The sequence below is a fragment of the Pollicipes pollicipes genome, unplaced genomic scaffold (genome assembly GCF_011947565.3).
Source record: "Pollicipes pollicipes isolate AB1234 unplaced genomic scaffold, Ppol_2.1 Scaffold_3447;HRSCAF=4054_pilon_pilon_pilon, whole genome shotgun sequence".
Classification (NCBI taxonomy): Eukaryota; Metazoa; Arthropoda; class Thecostraca; order Pollicipedomorpha; family Pollicipedidae; genus Pollicipes; species Pollicipes pollicipes.
Genome location: NW_023596297.1, coordinates 22419129 through 22434786, shown reverse-complemented (window position 1 = coordinate 22434786; position 15658 = coordinate 22419129).

Below are 15658 nucleotides of genomic sequence, written 5' to 3'. Positions count from 1 at the left end.
CGGCCGGCCGGCCGACCAGCGCGCACACCAGCCGCCGCCGGCCCGGCAGCGGCGGAAGCTGGGAACAGCAGGAGCTGGGGCGGTGGAAGCTGGGGACGGTGAGAGCTGTGGGCGGCGGGAGCTGCAGGCGGTGGGTGCTGGAGGGGGCGGGAGCTGGGGACGGTGAGAGCGGGAGACGGCGGAAGCTGGTCTACACTGCCCAACGCTCGGGATGCCAGTGAGGCAGCATTGCTGCACGGGGTGCTCATGGTCACCAGGCTCTGTTGGCTTATGGCTGGGACCATTGGCACGCTTACTAAATGATGAGTTCTGTTAACATGACCAATGCATTCTTCATAACGTAGTTTTATCAGCACCTTAAGTATACTGATAAATGACCGCCTTGTCGACACCAGATCGTACCCGAGGCGTCGTGCTGCCAAGGGCCGGGCGTGATGCCGCCGCCAGTGAGCCGCAGCTCTCCCCAGCCGGGCGAGATACCGCCGCCGGGGAGCCGCAACCCCTCCGGCCGGGCGTGATGTCGTCGCCGGGCAGCCGCAGCCCCTCCAGCCGGACGTGATACCGCCGCCGGGCAGCCGCAGCCCCTCCAGCCGGGTTTGATTAGCGGGTGATCCGGCGGCGGGCTGTCAGCCTCCATCGGTCAGTGAACGTCGGCACATCTGAGCGCATCTCCGGCGGCGCGGCCCGCCGCCCCCGGCCTGTCCGACCCCATCCGTCAGCAGCCGACTGAAGTGGTGCGGAGCGGTCGGCCAGTGCCGCCTCCGCCCCACCACCTCCGGGCAATCAGCGCCGCGTCCTCTCCTGTCCGGCGCCACAAAGCTCGTGGCATGTGCCACTCAGCACTGGCCAGCCAGTGCAATTCCTCTCTGGCATTCAATCAACAGAAGCTGGCACTTCGCCGCAACCCCAAACACGGTCAGTGATGTCATCGATTGTACCGGTTGAGTCAGCTCAGTTGGCCCGTCTGCACTGACATCTGGTTTGTCCTATGTGACAATCATTTTCCGCCGGATGAGTTTCACTCAATGTCTACCTGTCGTCCTGTCGTAAGTGGCGGGCGCCTGCCGTAAACAGTCAGCCATGTCGCCCGTGACATCGGCGCCCTGGGCGGAGCATTGCAGTGGGGACGCTTGGACAAGTTGCCTGGCATCCCAGATTCAGAATGAAGTACCATTTCGCCATGATCATGCATGGTAAAAAAGAACGCGACACAGCCAAATACGACCCTTCAACACAAGTCTGGCTCCCTCATGGAATGGCTTTCGGTCTACCCAACCTAATAGCTAAGAAAAATAATAGTTAACAAATGTAACCCCTGGCATGACAGCGGGTCACGTCTGGTGCCAGGGGTCACTTATCCGGCGCGTGGTACCCACTCCGTCATGGCGCAGGTCAGCACGTCACAGCCACAGTCAGGCGGCCCCGTCGGCGCTGGCCGAGCCCTGGTAATTGGCCGGTGTTTATTTTGGCGGCGCGTGGCGGCCGGCGGTGTTTGCAGAGCAGACGCCGTGTCAGCGGTGATCTTGGGGGTCGGCCGCGGGGGCATGGGTCATCACCACCGGAAACGATGTCAGGGAATTCGTGACCGTTTGGCTGGGCTATCTGCCTTCGCTGCTGCCAGGTGTTTGTTGCCTTCTGATCCTTATTAAGACCGTCAGTCAACGTAAGATGATGTATGTCATGGAATAAAACGACCATCGTGAGGAGGGCTCATGGGATCGGTCGCAAGACCAGCTCTGGTTCCTGGAAGCTGCTTGCCCACCTCCGGAACCTGGTCAGCTTCATGGAACGGGGCTGCAGCAGACATCTTACGGTATTTCCATTTGCGTGGCGCGAACGTCCAAGCTAAAGAGTTTTCTTCTTCACTGATTTAGCCATTCCTTACGGACAAAAACGCCCGTAAAAGCTACTCGCTTCCTGGCTTTATGCCTGGCTAATGAGTGACATCATTCAAATGCCATGGGTTGAAGTTTTTCGTTACGAAACTCACCACCCAAGTGCGTTGTTTGGAAAGTCGAACTCGCTAGAAGTCGCATTAGTACATTTCTTCGAAAGACTGTTGGACATTTAGGGGACGAGATATGTGGCAGTTTTGTTGGATGGTTGGGAATCTCGCTGTGGGCACCTAGCTTATGTTTATATTTGTCTTGTAATCTCACCTTTTGTGGCACCTCCGACAATGATATGGAATTCTCGTGGACCCAGTTCAGGCAAATCGTCCATGAAAATAGAAGCGTTTGCAGAAATTATGTACATATTTGCGCCGACGTGCCCTGCTGAGCCACTCCGAGTCGGACGCGCAGGCTGTCATCCTGATAGTCGCGACCATTATAGGCGTGATCGAGCTCACATGCTGCCACGACTCTAGCCACTGCCGCGAGCCAGAGCGGCGACGGGACCCGGCGGAACGCCTGGTCGGGCGACGGACCCGGTCCAGCACTACGGAGCCGACCCGGCATCAGCGAGCCGGCTCAGCAACACCGAGCCGATCCAGCACCACGGAGCCGACCCAGCGCCAACGAGCTGACCCAGCACCACCGAGCTGATCCAGCACCACTGAGCTGGCCCAGCACCACCGAGCCGGCTCAGCACCTCCGGGCCAACCCAGCACCACCGAGCCGACACAGCCCCACGGAGCCGGCCCAGCACCACCGAGCCGACCCAGTACCAACGAGCCGACTCAGCACCACCGAGCCGATCCAGCACAACAGAAGCGACCCAGCACCACCGAGCTAACCCAGTACCACGGAGCCGCCCAGTACAACGGAGCCGGTCCAGCACCACCAAACTAACCCAGAACCACGGAGCCGGCACAGCACAACGGAGCCGGTCCAGTACCACGGAGCCGCCCAGTACAACGCAGCCGGTCCAGCACCACGGAGCGTACCACAGCACCACCATAGGTCCAGCACCACAGGACCTAGAGGCTGGCCATCCGGTGCGCTGGAGCTCGTTAGTTCTCCCCGTAACGCCCCGCAATAACCAACACCCTTCGCTGTCGTCTCGGGCACCAACGCGACCGCTGTTCAAACCGGTCCCTCGCGTTTGGTGAAGCGCGCGTCCTCGTCACGACGCTGATCTGTGGCCAGCTGGCCTGTGTGCCGCACCAAACCACCGCCACGCAAGCGCTTACGATGCACCCGCTCAGTGAGAAGCATCAGACGTAATGATTGATAAATGCGTGGAACTGCTTTAGACACAAGTATCACAAGTTCTCACCCGTGAGCGTGCGAGCAGGGCGGCTCCCGACCTGGTACTTCGCAGTCTGTTTCCAACACTTCGACATTAATTCGGTGTTAATGCCTGCGCTTGGTGTTGCTGTGAAGTCAGCTGAATGTACATATTCGGTGTGGTGGACGACCCTCCGCATGGTAAAAGTAACCGTTCCTTCTACGTACGTTGACAATGGCTCGCGTTTGCAGGATGTTTATGTATTACACAGGCTGTGAATTGCCGAGAGTTTAGAAGGCCTTGTAAGGAAAGGCCATTTATTTCTAGACCCACCGGAGCAATCTCGAGATCACTGGCACGCGAGATCTCCTGTCTAGCAAACCTTGCGCTGTGGGCGAGCACAATTCGGGATGAAATGACGGATTCGTCGGAAAATTTAGGTTATAGACGAATTGAGCGTATGGTTAGATGGCAGTGGTGCAGTTTCCTGTTCAGCTGGCAGAGGGGGAGGGGACATGGGCGTAGTTGCGCAAAATGAGCTGGATGGGGGCTGCACAGGTTAAAATGACGACCTATCCCAAAAATATGCCAACAAACTGGTTTCTCTCCGGATTTGGCCCGCGCTTTCCAAATTTGGAGGGGGAGCTGGAACCCGAGTTAGGGAGCTTTAGCGCCTCTGCTCAAATTGAGTAGGATATACACCCCTAGGGGGCTGCCTCTAAATTTTTTGGAGAAAGTTGGTTAAATCCAGGGAAAGACACGTTTAGGGATTTATTTTGGTAGTAGGCTTACCCACTTTTTCCTCCTCAGCCCCTGACTTATTTTGCGAAAATGCACCCCTTGTACACATACAACGTTGATCGCTGTCCGTCTGTTCGGGTTTCTGTGTTCTCAAATTCATCACGAAGCGACGCGATGCACCCACGCTAGCGTCGATGCTTGCTCGGTTGTTGTTCGGCATGCAGACTGCCACTTCCCGGATGCATATGCAACACAGGTCCTCCACGGGTAAACCATCTATGTGAGTTACAGTGTCAATGGTGCTGGCTTTGCTAGGTAGATGCGCCTGTCTCCGAGCGGATGAACACATTGTGGTATGCAAGCCACGCGAGGCTTCCTTTGTGCCCGACGGACAAGGCTCGGCGACAAACAACTCGTGTAAGTGATGCCCGGCGATAAGGCGTAAGGACGGCGCGGCGTTGCACCGCAATCCCACACATCAGCATACGGCCCGGGCAGCAGCCGCGGCCGTCGCCTGGTGACAAAATGGCCGCCGGTCGCACCTCGGCCCGGCCGCCGCGTGCTGGCGTGTCATCCATCTTAGCACGCCAGCGCGGCGTGATGCATCGTCTGATGGCGTCGGCTGCGGCCGGCGCCGTCGCCAGGGCTGGTGGCGCGCCCACACCGGCTTCGGCACCGCTCTCCGGCGCAGGTGACCGGTCTGGTACGCCGGCCTGGCGGCAGTGGCAAAACCGCTGCGGTTCCGGGCAGGTGGTGCGCCCGGCTCTCTATGCTGCTGGTAGATGGCATCGATCAAATCACGGTGGCAGTGGGAAGACCAGGGTGGCACAGGCCGCAGGATTACTGCATGGTGCTGAATAGATGTCAGATACAGCCGCGGTGCTGCAGAGACGAGTAGGTGGTAACGACCGGAACTCTGTCTCTGCCTAGTGCTGAACAGGTGATAGATGGGTTCACTGTTAATTGCGAGGAGGTGGAAAAGTGCTTGGCCCGCAGGAAACCCCCAGGCGTTGTTACGCTATCTTATTTCCGCCTGCATTGCCATAACTTTTCAGACACGGACATAATCAAGATTTTCCCGCCGAATAGCAATACATGCGTCCAAAGTATGCCCGTAAGCATTCCGCGCACATGTTCGCAAAACCTCCAAGGCGGAGTGGTACGGGCCTCTTGAGATCGGTGTCTTACCCTTAAGCGTAGTAAAGGTAAGCCAATTTGTCCGGCTGGTGTGTAGAACTCCCCATGCACGAATGGCCACCAAGCGGCAGTGGGGCAGGTGGTCTTCAGGGAGTCACACACTTGTCATTAGTCGTAGATCGATTTCTTGCATCCACCATCGAAATGTGATGGTAATTTATGTTGCTATGTCTCTTATTCCATTACACGCTTGGATGGAAGAGCGCACCGTTAAGACCGTTTTCTTTGGCTCACTTTACTCAACTTAGCGATAAATTTGATCGGACGCTGTGTTTGAACGGCAATGGAAACAAAACATCCAAACGGCAAATAACATTCAGCGGAAGAATGCAAAGCCCGATATGCAGCTGATTACGATCGATTGCTGTCACGGCAGCGTTATCTTAGAAGGGAGTGACGCTTCGGTCTGACACCACCGTGGGAAGAACCGTCAGGAGCATCACCACCATCACGCCCGATGGTGTGCCGGGGCCAAGACGCCGAGGTCCTCCCAAAATTAAACTATCCTAGCTTCCTCGCTTTCAGCGATTTCTCTCCGTAGGTATGCCGCAGCTCGGTCGTCACGTGTTGCTAACGGTGCGTAAAAATGGGCTTAAAGCATTCTATGGTTGACTCAAACCGGGAGCACATGCGGCGTGTTGGCGCTTAGGTCCGATCCCAGGCGGCGGTGACCAAGGATAGATTTCGTCTCTCTCATGTAGCTGTCATGTTACGTGTGCCCGGACCCGTGGAAAAACCTGGTTATCCTTGATTTTTTTCCAGGGCGTTCATGAGACAGCCTGGCGATCGATGTCCGTGTGCTGGATTTCACTTGCCCGATAATGACGGTGATTAACGCGACGTTGGCTTGCTTATGCACCAGACAACCCTAAGCCGAGGGCGGAACTGCGGTGCTGAAAATGAATCACCACCTGGATGCACGAAAAATGGAGTACCGGCTTTGGGTCATTACACGGACTTTCAAAAGGCCAGATGTCGCTGTTTCCCTGCTCGCAGGACCCATCTCAAGCTGAAAGCCGCTCCAGCTCCCATAAATCAAGAGACTTCCCACATCAAAGCTGCGTTCTCGCGGCCAACTCCCGGGTCGGCACAGTGCATCCCAGCTCGGTCGGCCGCGGGCACAGGGCGGCCGGCGCGGCCGGCGGGCCGGGCAGGATCGGGACCTGCCCGCGGAGGAGGACAGCGCCGGCCGGCTCCTTAGCATGCTGCCGACGCGGCGGCCGTGTCCAGCCGTGTCCGGTCCGCTGACAGGCGGACAGACTGCACGCCATTGTTGGTGCGTCACCTCCACCGCCGCCGCGGGGCAGACGCCGGCGCGCCGGGCCATGGCGGAAGGGTCACGGCGGGTCGCAGCGGCGCGCGCTGCAGCGACAGCTCGCGACTGACACCCAGCGCAGGCACGCCCAGAGGGGGACGAGCCTGTCTGATCGCTCGCCGGCTCCGCTCCGCTGCAGCCTGCGGTCGGAACGGCTGGCGCTGCTGCGTCGCGGTGGGGCTACGGCCGCGGCGCCGGCCGGTGTCGCCGCCGCCGCCGCCGCCGCCGGACCGGTTCGGCAGCGGCGGCCGCGTGGCGACGCTGTCGGCAGCCGCGCCGCCGCCCGGCGCCGGTCCTGTCACGCCGGCGCGCGAAATAAAGCTGCGGCGGCCGGTCCGGCTGGCTGGCTGGCCGGCGCGGCGCGGCCTCGCCCACATAGCGCACCGGCTTACCCCCGGCCGCAATTAGTGATGGGGCTGGGGAGGGAGGGGGGGGGGGACTGCCCGGGCGGGTGTCGCTGCCGGTCCCGGCGGGTGCCGCGTGCGCCGCCGCTGCCGTCTGCCAGGCCGCGGCGTCAGCGGGTAGTCGGGAGACCGCCGGGATGTACGACCGGAGTCACGCGCTCTGGCGGCAGAGCGCACAGCCTTCCGGAGTTGCGGACAACCTGGTGACGTCAAGGGTCGGCCTGCAGTCTTAAACGACGTAAGCAGTGTGGAGGGGGAGGGGGGGGGGGGCAGACGGAGCAGCAGCTACTCATCTCCGGAAAATATTCCACATTAATCCCATCGCGTCGCATGGGAAGAAGCAATGCCAAAATCCCGTCTCACATCTCTACAGAAAATCCTCTCCTCCGTCACTGCAAACAAACCGCCATGCTAGTCAGCAACATCGCAGTCGAAGGTGCAGGTGCAACAGGATAGATGTGGGTGTCAAACAACTATTTCGGACAATAATGGCGAGACGTAACTAGTTGTTTATTCAAAATGGTCATTGCAGAATAGTTGCCATCAGCTGTCCGCAAACCGTCTGAGCGGCCGAAATGAAAACAAAGGCACCTGTGTCTGCCATTGTGTTTGGACCCTGCACCAACGTGTTGCCTAGTCCACCACCTGACTCACAGTCGTCCCTGAATTGTTCAGGCATAGCAAGTGCCCACTTCACTAACCTCGTATTTTCGGAGCGGCTTATGACGGTAAATAACATACAGATATCGCACAATCAGGCATGCTGGGAACGACAATGACGGACGCATGAGAATGCCGATGAGCGGAATTCCGATGATACAGTGATGGGACGAGGATGAGAAGCCATCGATATTTCGACCGAGCTGAAGGGGAGGGTCACATACCAGGGTACCGTCGACGGCCGGCCACCAGAGGGCACGGGCCCAGAATCACACGCCAGGATGCCACCAACGGTAGGTCACCAGAGGACACGGGCCCGTAATCATACACTAGGGTACCGCCGACAGCCGGTCATCAGAGAATACGAGCCCAGAATTACACACCAGGGTACCGCCGACAGCCGGTCATCAGAGAATACGAGCCCAGAATTACACACCAGGTACCGCCGACAGCCGGCCACCAGAGGACACGGGCCCAGAATCACACACCAGGTACCGCCGATAGCCAGCCACCAGAGGACACGAGCCCGTAATCACACACCGCGGTACCGCCGATAGCCGGCCACCTGAGGACAAGGGCCCAGAATCACACACCAGGTACCGTCGACAGTCGATCACCAGAGGACACGGGCCAGAATCACACACCAGGGTACCGCCGACAGCCGGTCATCAAAGAATACGAGCCCAGAATTACACACCAGGTTCCGCCGATAGCCGGCCACCAGGGGACACGGGCCATAATCACACACCAGGGTACCGCCGACGGCCGGAGACCAGGAGGCAAGGGCCCAGAATCACACACCAGGTACAACGGTCAGCCAGCCATCAGAGGACACTGGTCCAAAACAGCCGGCCATTAGAGGACACTGGTCCAGAATCACACACCAGGTACTGCCGATAGCCAGCCACCAGAGGACACGGGCCCAGAATCACACACCTCTCTGGATAAACCCAGCGGTTATGTGAAGGTACCGTCTGAGCGTCTGAGCGTCTGAGATAACCTACTGCGCGGTCCGGGCATCCCGCAGTGACAGCGACAGGTGCGGATGTGATTCCACTCACATAGCACCTCACCCAAGACATGGACGGCCAGAAAAGTCGACCCAGGACGTGGATGGTGTACGAAAATCGCTAGCTCATTGATCATGCTGGCAAACCATTCATCACACCGTGTTTGGAAAAGGGTGAGACTGGTTTGGGACGGATATCCATCATGGTCTGTTTGCCCCACCTGCCATTCAGACAGCTGTATGCTAATCTGCGATCAAATTGGAGACGCACTGAGCTTCGAGTGAAATATCGACGTGCGGAACGCGGAAGCGTCCTAACACACATTGCCACGGCGCTATGAATCGGTTTTTCGCAATCGGTCGTCCCAGACCTGACCATGGCTGGACCAGTCCAAGATCCACACAATCCAGCCGTGTGTCTGTCAGGGCTTTTCCGGTAGTCGAGATTTTCACGCGTCTAATCTGAGCCTGTTCCTGGGCTGGGACAGTCCATGTCGGCAGCGCGCGGATGGGGCCACACGAGAGCACACATCGCAACTGAGGGGGGGGGGGCGAGGATTACCGGTCCTGCTGGCACAGCTAGCCGCGTATGCGTGCAGCTCACCGACGTTTTGTAGCGTAAGACCTGGATCTGCCCCAAGCTCTCATGCTTTGAGCAGTCTGTCCATTACGGGAGGAGCTAGGGCCACCGGATCTGGTCCGCGGCTGGATCCTACACCAATGGTTATGATCATCATCGACAGCTAGAAGGCTAGACTACACAGCTGTAGTTTACATTTGGCGCCGTCAGCGAGGGCAACTACGCCACTGCATTCAGAGCTAAGTGCAGTCGGCTTTCAGGACATTACTGCGCAGCTTAGCGAAGTCGCTTGGCACGTGCACATCTTTATTGACGCAACCACGATTTAACACGCACCCGGGTGGCCGGCTAGATACCCTTCGCTCGGGTGGGGGAGGTCAATTTGACTACCCCCCCCCCCCTGAGATCTCGGGAACTAAGAGAGATAGGGACTCCAAATTCACAGGGTGTGTTAACCTGTACGTGAACTCACTTAGGTCCAAGTTTGAGGTTTCTAGGTCAGGAACTTCAGATCAAGTAAGGTCAAACAAGACCAAATTCTAGGTTGGTCTCCAAAGTGCCCCTAGAACCTAGATAACCGTTTCTAAGCAAAAGGTCACATGCTCAGCTAAGGTCAGTGACCTTGTGTGACCTTTTGAAGAGCATGGTGACCAAAATTATACATGACTGCTCTGTGTTTTGCATTCGAATAAGCGACAAAGATTGCGCCAGGCAGTATGTTCCTAAAAAAAAAAAATGCTGACCTGGGTCATTTCAGGACAATGGCCTATTCTGACCTCTATGAAGTTCATGGAAGATGCATAATGTGGTTTCTGCTATCAATAAATTAAAAATGAGCACCAGAAACTATCTCAGACAGCAAGCCATAGAGTAATAAAGCAGGTTGGTTCTGACCTTGGTCTTACCTTTATAACTGACCTTAGGTCAACATGATTTGTTCATTCAATATTTGTGTTGCCTAAGAAAACATCTCAGAGATGTATGGCTTTGTCTAACACTCCGTTGTTGCATCAGATTGAACGATTCCCTAGAAATTGCCTTCGCTGAAACCATGGCCTACCTTTGGCCTGCCATAGGTCAGCGACCTTACGAGGTGCATTTAAAATGTTGATGCCAACCGATCTGCTATTTCATTGTCTACAGCTATGCAAAATTTGGCGCGGCTGCGCCGCGCTGTTCGGAAACCATTCTGAAAAAGACCTTTGAGGTCAATTTGACCCCCACCCGAGCGCGTGTTAAATGTTGCTGGAGTCCACTTCTGTTCTGGTAATAACTTTGCGTAAAAAATGGAAGCAGTCCAAACTGCTCAAGAGTTACTAAGTTAAGGATTTTACCAGCCTCATGGTAATAGCTACGCCCATGTGCGTCACTGGAAAAGCCCACACGCACACAGGAGCGCACAAAGCTCGGTAAGCTTCAGGCGGTCGGCCAGCGTGAGACTGGTCTGCTGGCGTTTCTGCACCTCTGCAGTCGTGCAAGATCCGAAACTGCATCTCTGCAGTCAAGAGCAAAGTGCAATATTTAATCAGAATCTGGCTGATTGATTGCGGTTCGCTTGGCGTGTCATCGGCAGAAGGGACGTCACAAATGCTGTTCATGCTCGGTACAATTGGTGGGTATACATGCACCACAGTAAGTAGATCTCATGAGAATGATGGAACTGCACAAAAGCAGAATGTGTTCAGTTCTACCGTTGGAAGAGCCTTCACGACTGCAGCTAGTGGGAGTGCCAGAAGTGGACGGACCTGCACAATGACAGCTGTGCTCAGTGGAGCTTGCAGGCAGGACTGCATAGCCGCACTTCATTTCCGGTGTGGTCAGCAAGCAGAATGCATCAATGCGGTATATTATAAGTGCTTCCAGTAGGTAGCACCGCACAGCCGATTTCATGGCACTTTGCAGTTAACACATCAAGGGCAGTGAGTTTTGTCGGCAAGCGGGACTGCCGGCAACTAACCGCTGTTCATGTTCACTGCGTCGGTGGGTACGTCAGCTCCACTGCAGCTAGTCACAGGAACATTCGGAAAGTAGAGGTACATAACTGCAGTCCGTGTTAAGTCCAGACAATCAACGGCTCAGACTGTTCATTTGCACATCGCGTCCAGTACAATTGTCAGGGAGGTACATACTAAAACACTGCAAGGAGTTAATGATCAGGATCCGGTCCGACGCGGTCCGGCTGGTCCAGATCTAATCCGCAACCAATCCGTTTTACTTGGATTGTCCAATTCAATCCAACCCGGTCTGCCTTACCAAACAAATCTACCAAACGGGTCTGTGCCAGTCCGCTTCAGCATGAAGGACTTGCAAGTGTCAACAGTGAATTTGGTTCACTTGCGCATTTTCAACTTCAATGATTTGTTAGCTTCCGTTGGAAAAAAGTGTACACTCAGATGACATAAGCCAATGGGTATTTACATACTTAATGCGGCTCGTTGCTTGTTGGGAACAAAGTTTTGCATGAGCACCAGAGCAAACAAGATCTGATCATATCGCTGATCACATCACGGTTATCTTGGCCACCATGTTCGAGTAGTTATCACCATATCACGGGGTCAAAGCCACTTCTGGTGTCAATAGCCTAAAGGCGTGAGGACATTATCTAAAAGGCTCTAGGCTAGGTGCAATGTATTTACATGCACCACTTGACAGCTTCAGCGATAGCCAGTGCACAAGCGCAGGACGACGTTCATCCAGTGCACCTTCTGAATAAATAAAACAACCATCTCACCTCCCATATGCTACTTAATGTGTGTAGTCGTTCTTGCACACGCTAACTTGTATGATAACCTCAACTGCGGCCATTATTTCCTGCTAGATCACCGGAGGCGTCAAAATTTTATCCACGGGCGCGGCTGTCCACTGGCAGGTGCCTGCAGGGCCTTCCTTTCTCTCCAGGAAAACCAAGCAGTTGCGTCATGTGTTCAACTCCATTGCAAAAATGACAGATGCTACCAGATCTCCCTTATTTTTTCGTAATGGAAAAATATAATACGGGATCTTGCATTGAACTGCTGCATGGAGTCACATTTCGAAAGTTGAATTTTTCCAGATATATTGACAATGTTACGTTGCCTTGCATCCATTTTGTTGTTTTCCACACGCTAAGAGAGGTAGCATAAATATCTTATTAGAGGCGCAGCGTTTAAGTCGAAATGTAACCTCTCTCGTGCGCCGTGAGTACAGCGGGCACAAACATGAGATGTTCACGTTTTTACAGAACATGGTGCGAGAGTTAGATACATTTCGCCTGTCATCTGTCATGACCGCTGGTGCTCTGACATCTCATAGGCATGTTTTTCACTTTTCAAGGGCTCTGGCGGCTGCACAAGCTGCTTCAAGTCTTACCAAATCTTTACTTCAGGTATGATTGGACGATCTTGGGAGACATTTTCACCTACGTTAAAGGAAATGTTCCTCATTTGAAGACAACGAAGCAGTCATCAGATATGATGAAATAAACTCAGCTGTAACTATTCGTATATTTTTAAGTGGAAAAAGCTGCTCCATGCATCACAATCTCTCTGTAAAGTAAATGTGCTTCTCAATATGCAATTTTTAATTGCGTCATCGTATCTTGCACAACGTGAATTGAGAAACGGTGGGCGGCCGTCAGATCTGGAAATCGTACTCGCGAACGCCAGATCTAAACGACTCGAAAATACTTGTTGCTGGGCCTTGATCACCGCATGGCTAATGAAACGGCATGATTTTAATGACATTATTATGGAGTCATGGATGCCTGGGTGGTCTTGAAATAGTCTCCCTGAAAGTCTGCAAATATTCGCTGGCATGTAGCTCGGAAACTAGGAGACTTTGGGTCTTAGGAACGGCAGAACTGTGAGCTACGTTGAATAACCTTCAAGATGGCTATTCCACTTCAAAGCCCATACAAATGTGGAACACTCCCTTTGACCTGGAGATGAATCAGTTGAAACAACATATTTAATTGGAAGCTGGTGTTAATCTCATGAATCAGGCTGACTGACTAGGTGAACAGGAACCTATAGTAATGCAATGGAGCTAATTTTGCTCCAATTTTCTCGGACAGGACTTTGGATTTCAAAACTCTGGAAATTTCTGATTCGGTTCAATGCAGTCCGCGGATGGACCCACAATCCGTGGATTGACCCAATCCGTGACGTGCTCTAGCTTGTCTTAGTAGTGGGTGTGGTCGGCAACTTGGACCGCTCAGTAAGCACGGGTGGAAGTTGTGCAGTGTTGCCTGCCAGTTGCATAACACTTCCAAGAAATGCGCGTGCCTATATGCTGCTTGCACTGGTAGCTGATTTCAGCTGTGGCTTCAGATGCAGCCTGTGATCAGTTCGTCACCGGGTTGCCACTCATCAATGCATCAAATTATAAATGCAGTCGGCTGATCATTTACCCGAATGATACAGAACAGCCTGGCGTCGATGAGCCGATCGCTGACTGCAACTGCAGTCACAACTAAAGTTTGCACAAATGACATTCACTTTGACCTACGTCTTAAAACGACAGAAAAACTACGTGGATTTTCACATAAACACAAAACGTGTAGAAAAATAGGAGGATAGTGGAGCGTTTCTGGAATATGCGGTTGGACCATGGCGTCAGCTTTTAAAACGCTAATCAGCTGATGGGACCAGCTTTGTTGACGTCATGGAGGATTAACTTGATTTAATGCTCAATGTGCTACTGTGCATTATTTTGCAATGGATTGAACGGCGCGGTTTTGCTTGCTTCGCGTAGTTTTTGTGAAACGCATGATATTTGCAAGAGTACTGCTTTCATTGCCGGCGAATAATCGGCAAACCAGCATACGTTTGCCCGAACAGCATTAGCATGAAAACAGCGCTGCTGGTGGCCTGCCATCGACAGCCCCGGCTACTCCTGCTAGTGATGGCCGGTCGTCTGAGGTTGCACTGTAGATATTAGTTATGGGCTTATCGTTAGCGATGTCGGTCTGGAGGCTGGATGCAACAGCTTGCGGTGGTGACCAGCTGACCTCCGCAGCTGGCGCTGCTAGGTGTGACATGCCTACCGTGGGAGCTAACGGCGGTGACCATGGACACCGCCACAACGAGCGGCAGCGGAAAAGGCTGTCACTGTTAGCGTTGCTGATGGGATGGGTTTCACAGCTGGAGGCAGTAGCTGATCAGCCGTTACGGTCGTCACGGTCCATCCGTCACAGCATGTGGCCACGGAGGCCAGCCGCCACAGCCGGTGGCGGCCCAGCCGCATGTTACAGTCAGCGGTGGCGATGAGCCAGCCGTCTCAGTTAGTGATAACTCCGGGAAGGCTGTCGCAGCTTGGTGCGGCGACGGCCAGCCGTCAGGGCTGGTGTTGGTGACGGGGCCCACCACCCTCGCAGTTGACGGCGGCAGCGGGGCGACCGTCGCGGATGATAGCGGTTGTAGCGGCACCGTCGTCACGGGCTGTGGTGGTGACGGTCGGACCGCCACAGTTGGTGTTGACTGATGACGGCTGCGGGCAGGCCACTGCGACGTTGAACGTAACAATGTGCACGCCGTAACGATGTACTTAGCACCTAATCTGCATGTATTGGGCTTGACCCAGATTTCAATGCCGAATAAGATGCTCGAAAACCAAGCCGTGCAAGAGACTCTTTCCGCCCTGACTGGTGTGTGAACGAGGTGGAGGAGAGAGGGGGGGGGGGGGGGGGGGGAGAGGGTGGCAGACATTGCCCGGCCGGCCGTTGAATGCATCCATGGTGATCAGCAGTCACCGCTGACGATGGTGATGGGCTGGTCGAAGCAACTGGCGATGACCACGAGCGGCCTACACAGTCAGCGGTGGGCACGAGCGGCCTACACAGTCGGCGGTGGCCACGAGCGGCCCACACAGTCGGCGGTGGCCACGAGCGGCCTACACAGTCGGCAGTGGCCACGAGCTGGGGACGTGCACGCGTCACGCGAACGCATTTGTTGAAACCTAACGCAAAAGATCGTGCCATAATATCGATTGTGCGGTATCAATATATACAGCATGCACGTATTCAATGCTATGCAATCTGCTCAACGATGTGTTCAATGTGGCCGTGTGCGTGTGCAAAGAGTGTACAATCTGCTCATCTGTGCGATGAGTAGATTTTTTGCTGCATGACATTTCGCTAAATGCCATAGCTTTAGTTAACAAGGTTTTCCTAAACAGCACTTGTTGTGCTCATGCGCTACGCAGAATGTGTTCTCAGTTTGTACAGTTTTATACGCCAAGAATTTTGAGAAGAAAGGATGTTATGGATGCAGTCATCACAAGCGCAACGTTAGTGCCAACGCACACCTTCTCACCGCCCGTCTGGTGTTGAGCTATGCTGTCTTCTCACCATCGTTGGTGCCAACGCACACCTCGTCACCCCGCCTGGTGTTGAGCTATGCTATCTTCTTACCAACAGCAAACTCTTCAAAATGATTTTTTTCAGTGACCGCGGGATGCGGTGAACACAGCTTTGCAGAGAAGCATTCCACTCGGGACTGACTAGCCACCAATAAGAGTTCTGGGCATTGTTCTGTTCAGCTCCTGCACCAACCGAACCGGCAGGAGAGCGCACGGCATTTTGGTGAGGAGGGGGGGGGGGGGGG